The 13,489-nt window shown below is 43.3% G+C and overlaps 1 protein-coding gene across 5 annotated transcripts in view; it reads right to left on the reverse strand.

Moving 5' to 3' along the window:
- The window catches only part of ADNP (activity dependent neuroprotector homeobox), a 32,455-nt gene extending 19,029 nt beyond the window's left edge, over positions 1-13,426 (reverse strand). The window contains exons 1-4 of one of the 5 annotated variants that reach the window (XR_013442087.1): positions 12,744-13,426; positions 11,494-11,905; positions 9,317-9,490; positions 7,908-7,973 (exon numbers count right to left, since the gene is read on the reverse strand). The gene's annotated coding sequence lies outside the window, so the exon portion shown is untranslated. Of the gene's footprint in view, positions 1-7,901; positions 7,974-9,316; positions 9,491-11,493; positions 11,906-12,743 lie in introns of those variants that run through there. The other 4 variants (XM_078057307.1, XM_036064671.2, XM_036064673.2 and 1 more) reach the window with 4 other exon arrangements.
- Positions 13,427-13,489: the final 63 nt, after the last annotated feature.

The raw sequence follows: 13,489 nt of genomic DNA on the forward strand, positions 1-13,489 counted from the left end.
GTCCCGGGATCGAGTCCCACATCAGGCTTCCTGCTCAGCGGGGAGTCTGCTTCTCCCTCTGACCCTCCCCCCTCATGCTCTCTCTCAAATAAATAAATAAAATCTTTAAAAAAAAAAAAAAAGAAATTTTAAGTGTATAGTTCAGTGGTATTTAGTCATACTATCATGCTACCATCACCACTACCCATCTCCAGAAGTCTTTTCATGTTGCAAAACTGAAACTCTGTACATTAAACAATAACTCCCTTCCCTTGTGCACTGGATAACCACAATTCTACTGTCTCCATGATTCTGACTACTCTAAGTACTTCATGTAAGTGGAATCACAAAGTACTTGTCTTTTTGTGACTGGCTTATTTTACTTAGTATCGTGTCCTCAAGGTTTATCCATGCTGGAGCCTATGTCAGAATTCCCTTTCTTTTAAAGGCTGAATAATATTCTATACCATCTTTGCACCATATTTTGCTTATCTGTTATTCTAAGGCTGAATAATATTCCATGCTATATGTATACACATTTTGCAGGTGATGGGACACTTGGATTGCTTCCACCTTTTAGCTGTTGTAAATATTGCTGTGAACATGGATGTACAAATATCTCTTCACATGGTAATTCTATGTTTCCATAGTGGTACTACCATTTACATTCTCATCAGCGCACAATGCTTCCTATTTCTCCACATCCTCACCAACACCTGTTAATGTTTTTTATAATAGCCATCTTAATGTGTATGAGGTAGTATTTCATTTTAGGTGTGATTTGCATTTCCCTAATGATTAGTGATACTGAGCATCTTTTCATTTGCTTATTGGCTACTTGTATGTCTTCTTTGGAGAAAGGTCTATTCAAGTCCTTTGCCCATTTGAGATATGCTTTCACATGTAAAATATACTTGGGATTTCCAAGGCTTAGTATTAAAAAATGCAAAACGTCTCATAAATACCTTTTCAAAATATTGGCATGTTGAAATAATACTTTGGATGTACCAGGTTAAAAATATATTAAAATTAATTTCATCTTTAAATTAAATGTTAAAATGTGGCTAGTGGAAACACAGATGAACCTTGAAGACATATGCTAACTGAATTAAGCTGGCCACAAAAGAACAAATACTGTGCTTTTACTCATATGAGATACTGAAAGTGAAATTCAGAAAGAAGAAGGTGGTTGCCAAGGGCTGGGTGGAAAGAAGAATGGGGACTTGGTGTTAAATGGGTGTAAGATTCAGTTTTGTAAGATGAAAAAAGTTCTGGAGATGAGCAGTGGTAATGGTTGCATGACAATGTGAGTGTACTTAATAACAAAGAACTTTACACTTAAAAGTCGTTAAAATGGTAAATTTTATCACAATTAAAAAAAATTTTTTTTTCAATGTGGCTACTGGAAAATATAAGGCAATAGTACTGAATATGGAACCAAATAAGGTTTGCTCGTAATTTTATCAGCAGGATAGTGTGGGTTCAAAATTAGAGGCATTTATCATTGATGACTCTCTGCCAAAACTATGAATATTAAGCATCTGTTAAGTTTTTTTTTGAACAGGACAGATCCTCTAAGAGCAAGTCCTGGATGTAACATAGGAACTTTGAAGGACTTTATAAATAATTTCCAGACCATTTTGGACAATATTAAATGGATGACTCTATGGTAACATTATTAATGCTCCCCCCAGCCCCCAAATCTTAGAATTCCCTTTCCTAGCAAATCTGCTCTACTCCAAGAGGCCAGGAACAGAGGAATATATCACTTCTGTCAATGTCAAAGGCTCCAATTCACTCTGCCTTAACTAACAGATTTAATCCAGCTGGGGTTACTTTAATAAGTTCAACTATTTTTTGTTTTGCAGAAGTGAAATGATTCTAGAGCACGTAGCAGTAAAGATTTTCAAAGAATTTCCATGTATTAAATTTTTAAATAACCTTAAGTTTCTTTCAAACAGTTATAAGGATAGAACTGCAAAAGAGGAGAGGTCCTAGGAAAAATAAGAAACTTTTTCAAAGGTAACACAATGATGACAATTTAATCTTGGCAAGTTTTGTTTTCTTTCATGTGGTGTGGCTCATTAATATCAAACCAAGAATCTAATGGGAAATAAGCAGCCCCATTCACCACATTATCAATCTCCAAAATTATAATTACACTGTGACTTAAAATTTGTTTTATTTTAAATGCTCATCACAGGTGACTTCAGATTTAGGAAAGTATGACCTGAAATTATAATTGATACAGTATGGTAAAGAGGTACTTATGTCTGTAAATTACAACCACTATGAATAGTTTTTCAGCAGAGATTGATTTTCCTGATCTCAAATGATGGAATTACGAACCCTTAAAATGTGCAGGAACACAAAGGTGCCATCTCATGATCCAAAGCAAAGAAGGTCCTCCTTGCTGTTTTCCCCCTTGCTAGGTATCCAGCATCTACAGCCGTGGCTGACGCATGGCAGGCACTCAGTAAATGTAGACGAAGGAAAAGCCCCTACCTAGAAAGGACTTACAGAGATGACACCCCATAAATATCTACAGGAAAAGAAGCGAAGTGTCAGATGTGTCACAAACTGAATGCTCTGAGGTTTCATAAGAGGGAGAATTCACTCTCAGCAGGGGAGCTCAGGAGAAGGTGGAAGTAGATGCTAAGCTGGGGCCACTACGTTAGTTGAGAATCTGCATTCATTGCAAAAAAACAAAACAAAAAAAAACAACAAAAAAACAAAACTTGCTGGCACAGTTCTAGAGGTGGGACAGCAAGGAGTTCTACGAACAACATATAGAGTCCAGAACGGCTGCTATGCCAAGCTTCTGAGTAATAATGAATGACAGGGTTGGGAGGGTAGGTTGGGGATAGGACAGAAGCCTTGAGTGTGCAGCTAGAGTCTGCTGCCGTGTCTGGTAGGCACTGAGGAGGTGCTGCAGACACTGAAGGAGAGAAAGGATACAATTCTAACAGCACTTTAAGAGAATTAATCTGGCCCGTATGGCAGGTCCCATTACAAAAAGGCCTAGAGGAAGTCCATGTGGAGTGGAGTACCTGACCTAGGCAACTGTCAAAATCACCAGAGCCGAGTTTACACCCACCTCAGACCCACACAATCTGAAAGGTCTGCAAGATCACCGGAGCCGAGCCTTAGGTGTAAGACAGTAAGATGCTGAAGTGATGGCAAAAGGAAGATGAAATTCAAGGGTGAAGCCTACAGCCTACATCAACATTTGTGCTTCCCAGTAAAGCTATATTGTTTTCATGAATAAAAATTCAGCTGACCTATCAGCTACATGTAAAATTTTTACCTCACAACTTCAAATTTCTGTTAACAAGTAGGGTGACACAACACAGTAAAAGCTTTCCTCTGCTCAAGACAGACGGTATGATGTAGTTATTAAGAACACAGTTCCAGAGCTGGGCAGATTTGTGTCCTTACTTAATCCTTACTCTGCCACTTACTAGCTTTGTGAACCCAAAAATGTTACTCAACCTCCGGAGGTCTCTTTCCTTATAGTATATGCAGAAGGACACGATTCCACTGTTCAACTCCAATGCCAGAAAGATTAAATGAGATGCTGCCAGTTAACACTTAAAGCAGTTATCATTATCCTAAACCAGATCAGATACTAGAATAGTCACTTTGAAAATTATGAGCTCACGCTATGGTATAATCTTTTAAAAAATATGGACTATTAATCCTGATAATCAGATGTGGTTGCCATATATCTGTTCCTAGACACATCATAATGTGCATTCACACACATAATAGTGTTTTCACATAATACTTTACATTTGTGAGTTAGCATATTCTTAACTTTATAAACTCTGTGGCACTTAAAACACTTATGCAATAGAATATCTGCAAGTACCCACAATAAACCTAGGTGACTTAAAGTCACAAAGAAACATCAAGGTTATGATCTAGATTTTGCATATTCATTTAAAAAAAAAATATGTGGGTCACTTCTAAGATTTTCAGACTAAAAGACTAGTGCCTACAACCGGAAACTATTATGTTGCTGTTTATCCCGTTACTTGGGAGTATTCAGATTTTAGATGAGAATCCTAGCTGTGACCACCAGAATTTACAGAACACTAATGGAACCAATGGCTTTCAGGGTGTTTTGAGAATGTGCTGAGACTATGATAGAATATATGCATGGAGGAGAAGATGACGCTGGAGGGACAAGATGAAAGCTGAGCAACTGAAGGTATGCTCCCTAACCCTTTATCAATTTTACATACTGAAGTTCACAAAGAATTTTACTTGAAAGGAAGAAAGATGCCTCACAGCTTACCAAAAAAAAAAAAAAAAAAAGGTTTGAGACTATCTCTAACACCTTAATCTAGCTTTAAAGAGTATGAGATGGGGAGCATTTCCTAATTTGCTCTGTTTGAAGTAGGCATTCCAGCAAGGCAGGGACATACCATGGGGAATGACCGCAACACCGTGCCACCCTCGTAAGAACTCCACAGCGGAGCACGGCTGTTGTCAATACAGGGGGACAACCTGGCTAAAGAGAAATGTGAAAAAGGGAAATCAATTCACAAGTGGGGGCCTAAGAAGACATCCAGATATGTCCACTTATAATCATTCCAGTAGCACGTCACTGGTCTGGTCATCTAAATGGCATAAGACACAAAGTAGGTTATTTTTAATTCCTTAACGAGAAAACTTCCATGCTCTATCAAAACTACTCTGAAATAATTTTCCCAGAGTAAGGGAAAGGTTCTTTTCTCCTCATTCATGAATAACAGAATAGTTTACTTGAACCACCTCAAGTTTTTCTGAGTGATCTCCTAGGAGTCAAGGCCTAATAGGCAAAGCTTTCTTTGTAGCAGAAGCATTATTCGTGTAGCAGGCTTTGCCACTTGGTGGCTCAACTCTTACACTTTCTGCAGAGAAGTTTTTCTTGGTGTTGTTTTTAAGCCTACCTGATTGTGGACCAGGACTTTGAGCCGACTGCACAGGACACTCCCCACCGCTTTCATAAGAGCAAGAATTCTAACTGTTGACTTACGTTTACAACCCCCAATTTAAAATTTTAATGAATTCTTCCATATTTCTGCTAGATAGAAGTTTCTTCAGATATACCAGATTTCAAAAGAAACCACTCATTCAGGTTCTCATTTGTTGCCAGTTCCCACCAGAAAAAGCTGCATCTTTCAATGGAAGCACAGCCTTCCACAAACTCCTAAACAGAGCCTAGAGGGTTCAGAAAAAGGAAAAGCAGAAGGGCAAAAGCCAGCAATTATCTGTCTAAGCAAAAATAACCGTTCAGAGGAAAGAAAGAACAAGACTGCCCTAAACCAAAACATTGGGAAAAGCGACAGGACCCTAAACAAACTTTCTTTTTAGATCCTTGTACAGGCAACTTCAAACCAGACATGTGCTGCTTCAACTAACCACCCCTAGCACAATTTTTGCCAGTACTCTCTTGCTGGGGGTGTGGCCAGCCTCTGACTGTCAAGCCCATTTAGGATCCTTGGGTATTCACGGACACACAAGCACAAAACAGCACTACCCAGTTATGAAGCATTCGTGTGACCCCCATGAGCCAAAGAGCACAAGGGAACCCTACAAAAGCCTGTGTTCAAGCACAGGCCTGGCATGAACACATTCTGTGGCTCACTTCATCATTGCATGTCACAGTGCCTTGATTTCCCCACTTGTGAAACAAGGACAATCCTAAGAAAATTGAGAATGGTTTAAAAAATGCTTGGCAAATAAAATGGGCATGCCATTAATATTACCCTAAAGGCCAGCAAAGAGGCCTTTACACGTACAGCTCACCCTTCTTAAAGGCATCAACCAAGTCATAGGAGAAGTGACACATAAACAGAAACAACCCACAGCTGAGTGACTCAATTACAAATCTATACCCTTATTGGAGAGGGAGTTAGGATGGTAGGGATTTATTTTTAATTCTAAGGGATGGTCAAACAATGCACAAGTCTCCTACAGATTGCATGCATGTTTTTGAGTTAAACCTTAAATCTTAAACTGCACTACGTGTTCAGGGCAGTCTTCCTTAGTAAACTCTATCAAAAGCATTTACGCTCTCCTCTTAATTTCCACACCTTTATTTCTGGAACTCGGCTGCAATCCTGGAGATTTCATTATTTCTCAAGCTGTGGTCTTAGAACTAAGCTAGGGATCCATAAAAGCAAGGAAGCTTGAGAGTGCATTTCAAAGAACTGCAGGCAGAGGACAACTGAATGCATACATGGAGATGAGAGAACTCAGAACTGAAATAGTGAAAAGAACTTTGCATTTTACACTGATTAGAAAATGTATGCCCTCAATCAAAACAGTTCCTGTATATACTTGGCTCACATTTTATCTGTGACTTCCTAATATAGACAAACACATCACATTATAATCAAGTTGATATATATATACCAATCTGAGAAGCCTGATAATATGTGAGGAGAGCCTTCTTCCAGTGAAAGAGAATATGGATTCTCATTTAAGATGACTCCTTAACTGCCAGGTATCAAAGGTAGGTCACAACCAAAACACAGGTCCAAGGAGAACTAAGACACAGAAAGACTGAGGGAGCACAATCATCCTTCCCCTCACTTTGTAATTAACAGGATCAGGCAAACAAACTATAAAAAACATGAAGTCATAATGGAACCATGGCCATTCATGCTGGGCAAAACAAGGATGGCTTCTTTTATAAACTCTCTCAACGATTAAGGCAGAAATGAGTAAACAAGAAACAGCTTCTACATTCAAAGTATCAATTCAGTTAGTGTGGGGCTTTGGTTCTTACCAGTTTCAAATGCCAAGTTTCCAAACTAACAACATAAAATGTATAACTGACAGTGATGCACACCAGCAAAATATGCCATTTGTTCTAGATTTAACGCCACAAGCTCTTACAAAACTAGGGGAAGTTTGCATGATGCTAAGAACATGTCAAGCTCTGTGACTCTACAATTAAATTATTTACTCAGGGGAGCAACATTTTACTTAATGTTCATGCTATTTAGGCAAATAAATGAAAGTTAAACTCCCATGGAAAATATTTTATCTTCTGGAAGACGTAACAGACTTTAAAGGGAAAGCCCTTTTGGAAGTTCAGCATGAACACATAGATTATTACATAATAGTACTGGGCATCTTGGTGTAAACTACAAATTAGCTTCTAATCTTATAAAAATTTCCATTTTTTTGGCTACTTTCACATCATTTTGCAAGTTATCTCACTAAGATTTTAACAGGTTATTTTAAAAAACTACAATGTCTAATTCCGACATTTTTTTCTGTAGTTATATGTACTATTTCCCAACCACATCTCTGATGCTCGGACTTTGTATTTAATGACAGTTATTTCCAACTCTAAAAAAGTGAGTTGTATTTTATGTGTATATATATGTACACACCAATTGATGGAGTCAACCTGCCAAGGTCTATTACAACTTATGCAATTTTGTTATTTATATATAGTTCCCAAAAGACAAAAATACTACTGAAATTCTGAGATTTTTCTTTTCTCTCTCTCTACCCAACTATTGATCCCTACCTGCTCCTTTGTAACTGATCAGCTCTATCTTCCTCATTAAAGTAATTTCCACAATTAAACATGTAGCCAGCATGTGTACATCACCTTGAGTGTATCAACCGACAGATTGCTGAATACTTAAATTTTCAAAATACTAGAAATTACATTTAGTTACAAGGAAAGCAACAATTTTTAACACAGTGTACCTTATTTAATTATGCTTTTAGTAATCAAATCGAACAAAAAACAGAAGTCATTTTTACTTGGTAAAAGCCTATTTAAGCTGATTATCTAGTAGCAACTACATGTTAATGAAAAGGCCTATTTTGATCAGAGAATCTTTAAGGTTTTTAAAAGCTTAGCAACTCTTGAGATTGGGTCATCAAAATAACAATAATTGAGAACTTACTTGACACTTAATCTGTTCAACATGGTGACGTTTTATTTTTAACATAAATAGTATTAGAACTTTTCCTGCACTCTGGTTTAAGGAAAAAAAAGAGAAATTTAAGCAAAACAAATTCACAGTGGGTATGTTTACAACCAATGACTTCCAGGACAGGCGGGGCCAGAGGTCTTTAGAGATTCAAAGCCCAATCTCCTATATTTTCTATAGAGACCGTAAGAACCAAAATCAAAGATTTAGTTAGTTCAATGTATAGCAGCCTCTGATAAGGTAATTTTAGGAAATTTACAACAATGGCCAAGATAAAGAAGGAATTTCTACTTAAAGTTCAATTAAACAGAATACCCATCCCCACCCTCTGGTTAGTTGAGGCTTTTTACCGTACTTTTAAGGAACCCTCACAGTTTACCTAAATTCCAGCTTTCAAGCCCAATTGTTTCACCTTTTGTTTATTTATTTATTTTGATGCCAAAACCAGGAAACCTTGAAACTGCAGAATACATGCTTTCTAAGAGCTCATAGCAAGTTTTCCTGTAGGGGGAAAATGGCTATTACCACTAAGGATATCAGTTAACACTGTATCTTATGTATAATTTGCCAAATCAAACAATAGCACCTTCACAAGCCTCACCTCAAACATACCCTCAAATAAGTTGTTTTCAAATTACTCCTCTAAAAACTCAATATAACTATATATCAAAGACCAAGTACAGGTCAAAATTATATCTGTTTAACATATACTAAGCAGTGTTTAAAAATTATAAATATTACCATTTAGATTTAAAATCTGATTCTGTGGTTACTAAAAAATTGCAAAACCAATATAGTAAAGTCTCCACTGGAATACCTAAACCAAGCTGCCTCCTTTTCAGTCACCAAAATGTTACTTGGTAGCAAATGTTCCATGAAAATTCTCCCTTAAGCACCAACTGGTTAACTATGTATCAAAGAATACACCCATTCATTCCCCATGAATTTACCTTGATGTATCTATATAAAATACTTGCAACAAAGTCTTAAAAGTACCGAGTATCAACAACCACTGTCAATCATTGGTAGCAAGTACATGTTCATGGAAAGGCCTGTTCTGATCAGAGAATCTGTTAAGGTTTATAGAAGCTTAGCAACTCTTGAGATTGGGTCATCAAGATAACAATAATTGAGAACTTACTTTATACACAAGAGTGCAGAATGCAAATGATTAAAACAATATTAGCAACTTAAAAATTTTCTCTTAAACAAGCCGTAAGTCATTTCTCTGTTCAGAACCCACGACTGCAACCAGCTCTAACTGGTTCCTTGAGGAATGTGGCTAGGCTGAAATTTTGGAAGTGCTGGCTTTGGTGGTGACCAAGGAGGAAGAAATCTCTGGCTTCCCTGTTGCTGCAGTTCCCACCCTCCAAAATGAATATACCCACCGGTGTGAATTGACAATGTGGTCCAAAGAGCAAGGCAGGAACGGAGTCCAGATCCTCAAAATGGTAGTACAGGGCATAACCACTAGGCCACCTATCAGTTCAGTACAAAAAGTACAACCCTGTGCATCATGGTGCAAAAGCTGGGGCCTAGGTTTCGCATTGTGCATCTCACACCTATGGAAATAACAAGAGGAGTAAAATCTATAGAAATCAACACACCCTAAGAAGGTGGGTGCTCACAGAAGACCGGTGTCAACACTTTTGCAAAGGTGGTTGGCTACTGAGATAATGAATGGCAATTACAAGTCCAAAGTTGGAAGGCAACAAAATTTTACAATCAACTCTGTTGAGTTTGACAATGAAGAACTCAACATGGGTTTGATGTTTACCAACAAGGCTTTGCAAATCATGACACCCATCTACATGCTTATGAAAATTACTACCCCACTAAAATCTAACATCCTTCAAGAATGATTTTTACCTCTCAAAAGAGTTGGAAAGATTTGGGCCATGAAGAAAGGAGGTAATCAGCAATACCCCCAAACCCATTACTCTCAGGTTTTAAACTTTCCCTTTTACCATCTGACCTTGGAAAGACATGGTGACACATTCAAAGCTTAAGGTGGAAGAATTCCAGAATTCCAGAGAATAGGAAATCTGTGTACCAATGATGTGCCAAGAACAAATGTGGATTGTCTGAGGGTCAACAGTTTTGAAAAAGTAAAAAGACAGAACTTCTAAAATGCAGGGTGGATTCTTTAAAAGAAATAAAATCACCGCTCTTGACTCACTTAATCCTTCGCCATGTTGCTGTCAGCTCACCAACTAAGTGCGAGAGTGTGTGTCTTGCTGGGTCCATTTTCCCATGGTCTGTAGAAGGCGCTGTGAAGCACATCCTGTTCTAGCTCTGGGGCCCTTCCCCCCTCTGCAGCCTTACCCAGTGCAGGGAATGCGCCCCCTACTGACTCCAACACTCATCGCCTTTAGCCGACTTGGCTGCGGTGCATTTTGGGTGGGGGCTGGTATTTTCTTGATGGCCATAAACCAGAAGCAACAATGCAGATTTATAAAGAAACTGTATCAAGCTACCCAGGAGTTGGTTCCCCCCCCCCGCCCATCTTGAAGGTTCAAGACACTGGCACGAGAAGCATCAGGGATAGGAATTGGGTGTGTGGGGATGGACAGCATTAAAATGGCAAACACAGGAAACAGTTTGGTTCTTTTTCCCTCCTAAGCCTTTGTCTGAGAAATGGGGTTATAGCAAGAACTGCCCAGAGGAATTGGTGAATGCAAGAACATCAAGAAGACTCAGTGTGGCTAAAAAGGATATTAGACCTTAGCGCCTGATCTTGGGCAGAAGAGGAAGAGAAGCAATCGCGCCTTTTCCAGCAGACAGGCATCCAGGTTGGGGGGGAGGGGAGGGCAGGCAGGCAGCCCAAAGGAAAGAGAGGTGAATAAAAGGGTGCTCAAAGAACTCCTCCCCATTCATTGCATTAAAAAAAAAATCTTTTCGCAGCTTTCTGGATTGCCATTTTTTCCCACCTTATTGCAAAGTTGGGGTTCAGAATGTTCAAAAGAGGTCGTGCTGACCAGGCAGCTGCGACTGAGAAAAGGGGGTGGTGGTGGACTCCGTGGTTAGGAGGGGAGGTGGCATGTTGGGGAGGAAGGGTTGCACGGCGGAGGCAAAGACTTTCCACTCTGTGCCATGCATGCTCCCCGCCCCCCAACCTGTCCCCCCTCCCCCAGCTAAGGATGGGTAGACCTGGCAGAAGGCTCGTCCCAGGCACTGGGGGTGTGCGTGGGGGGCTCGTGTGGTGGGGGCGGCGGGAGGAAGGGATTAGTTCCAGGGATGGGAGCAGCTCGGTTCTTGCTGGGGGCGGGGTGGAGGGAGATGCCATCAGCGGGACAAGCTCTGGGGGCCAGGCTGGCTGCTGGCCTCGGCGGGCTCACGGGGCGGGGAAGGGGGGGGTCGGGCTGCAGGAGGAGGCGCCTGGACCCCGGAGCAGAACCCGGGTAGCGGTCCGCGCCGGGGCGGGCGCTCCGTCAACACCGGAGTATGCAAAGGAGCGTGTGTGGCTGGAGGGCTGGCAGTCGGAACAACAATGCGCCCGCGGGGCCGGCTCGGCGGGAGCGGGGCCGGGCCGCGGGGTCGGCGCGCGGCGGCCGCCGGGGCTTACCTTGACTCGGCCTCGAGGCGCGCGCGGGGCCGGCGTGCTCGGGGGCCGGGCGGCGGCGGCGGCGGCGGCGGCGGGCGGATGGCGGCGGCACGGCGGTGGCGGCGGCGAGGGCGCGCCCGGGGCCTCGTCGCGCTCTGGCTCGGCGGGCTCCGGCTCGCGCCGCGGCCGCGGCTGCTGCCGGGGGGCGCGGCGGGCGCAGCAGAGCGGCGGGCGGCGGCGGCGGCGCGAGCGGCTCCCTCCAGTCCCCGCGCGGGCGGCGGCGGCAGCGTCGTCGAGCGGTGCAGACAAAGGAGGGGCGGAGGGAGGAGACGGAGGGTGTGGGAGAGGCGGCTTCACCGGCGCGGGCAGGCGGGCGGCGGCGGCCGCGCTCCTCTCGCTCCTCAGCAGCGGGGACCGAGAGAGGGAGCTGTGTCTGAGGAGACGCCAAAATCCCCCTTAGCGCTGCCCGCGGGAGGGGGAGGGGGCACAAGATGGCGGCGGCCGGGGGGGGCGGGAGTTCAGCTCATGGATCCCGGCAGGCGGCGGAGGGGAGACCGGGCCGGCGGAGGCGGCGGCGGCAACGGGCGGGGGAGGGGGCTGATCCCGCGTCTCCCCTCAGCAGACAATACAAGCGCCTCGGAGCGAGTCCCCGAACCTGCCCTAGCCAAAATGGCGGCCGAGAAAGAGCGGAAATGACGTAAATACCTCATTAGCATAAGAGGACTCATTGTCCAGCTAAGTAGGGGGGGTAGTGGGGGACAGTACCCCTTACCCCCATGTCCCCCAAGGACAACTCTCTCACTCCCACCTGTGCTTGCACCGAACTTTTTTGGAGGGAGAGTAGCACCAGCACCCCCACCTAAGGGAAATTATATAATCCCCACTGAGGGGGAGCTCTCGCGAGAACCAAGAGGATTTGCCATTGACCCACTAGGAGGCGCCGCGGATAATGGCCGCAGTGCGCCTCCAGGGCCCGTGTGCACGGCGGGCGCCTTCCTCTGGCCGCAGCGCCGGCGGCGGAGGCACCAGCAGCGGGCCGCAGCACGCCCTGCACTCAGTCAGGTGGCCGTGCTGGGGATCCCTGCGCGGGCCCAGCTGGGCCTGGACTACATCTGGCGGGAGGGGGCGTGCGGGCAGCCCGGCGGCTCCACGTGCTGGGAGGCCTGCGCTCTCACGGGCCGGGCAGCAGCGGGAAGGGCAAGGGCACCTGGCCGGTCGTGCGTGATGCCTCCTGCCTTATATGAGGTGTGAGGGCCTCGTGCTTCACACACCGACTGGAGATGAGCCACAAGCCCATGGAGCCCTGGTTCCTTCCCGGTGGGGTGGGTTACTTAGTGGACAGGGGCTGACATTCTTCCAAGTCGGTGATGGGCTCTTCTCTTTGGCCTGAAGAAAACAAATGGGAACCCTAGCGTTTGGGGGCCACCGGACTGGTGAAGCCTAAACATGAGAAATGATGTTGCTGATGGGCCTCCACAAGATGCTCAAAAACTACACTTCAACTGTGGTCCCAGGGACACTTTTAGTGTTACCACAATCTGGATAGCACAAGATAGCACATGGACAGTTTGTGCAAATTTAGGTCAATCCCAACCAACACATTATCTCAACATTTGAACCCACCTTTTGGAGTAGATGCATCTGAGAGTGTCATAGGCTAAACATACTGAAGAGTAATGAACACCATCATGAAGGATTAACCAAGCCTGTTAAGGTGTGCTCTGTAAATGCACTGATCTTTGGCTGTTTCTCTAAATTTCAAGTTAAAATAGTTTCAAACCATACTTAACATCCCAAAAGATTCTGACTTAATTGAAAATAGTACTAATTGTGGTTACATATAGCTCAGTGAAGACTTCAGTTAGCAGGTTTAAACAAGCCATTTCATCCAACACAGAATTTCATTAATTTCTGAAATTATGACAAAATATATCTTTAAAAGACAAATCACTATTTCAAGGGGAAACAAGAACTGGAAAAGTTAAAAAAAAAAGGGGGGGGGGAGGGAGTGGCACCA

This window comes from Halichoerus grypus, chromosome 10, assembly GCF_964656455.1.
Source record: "Halichoerus grypus chromosome 10, mHalGry1.hap1.1, whole genome shotgun sequence".
Classification (NCBI taxonomy): domain Eukaryota; kingdom Metazoa; phylum Chordata; class Mammalia; order Carnivora; family Phocidae; genus Halichoerus; species Halichoerus grypus.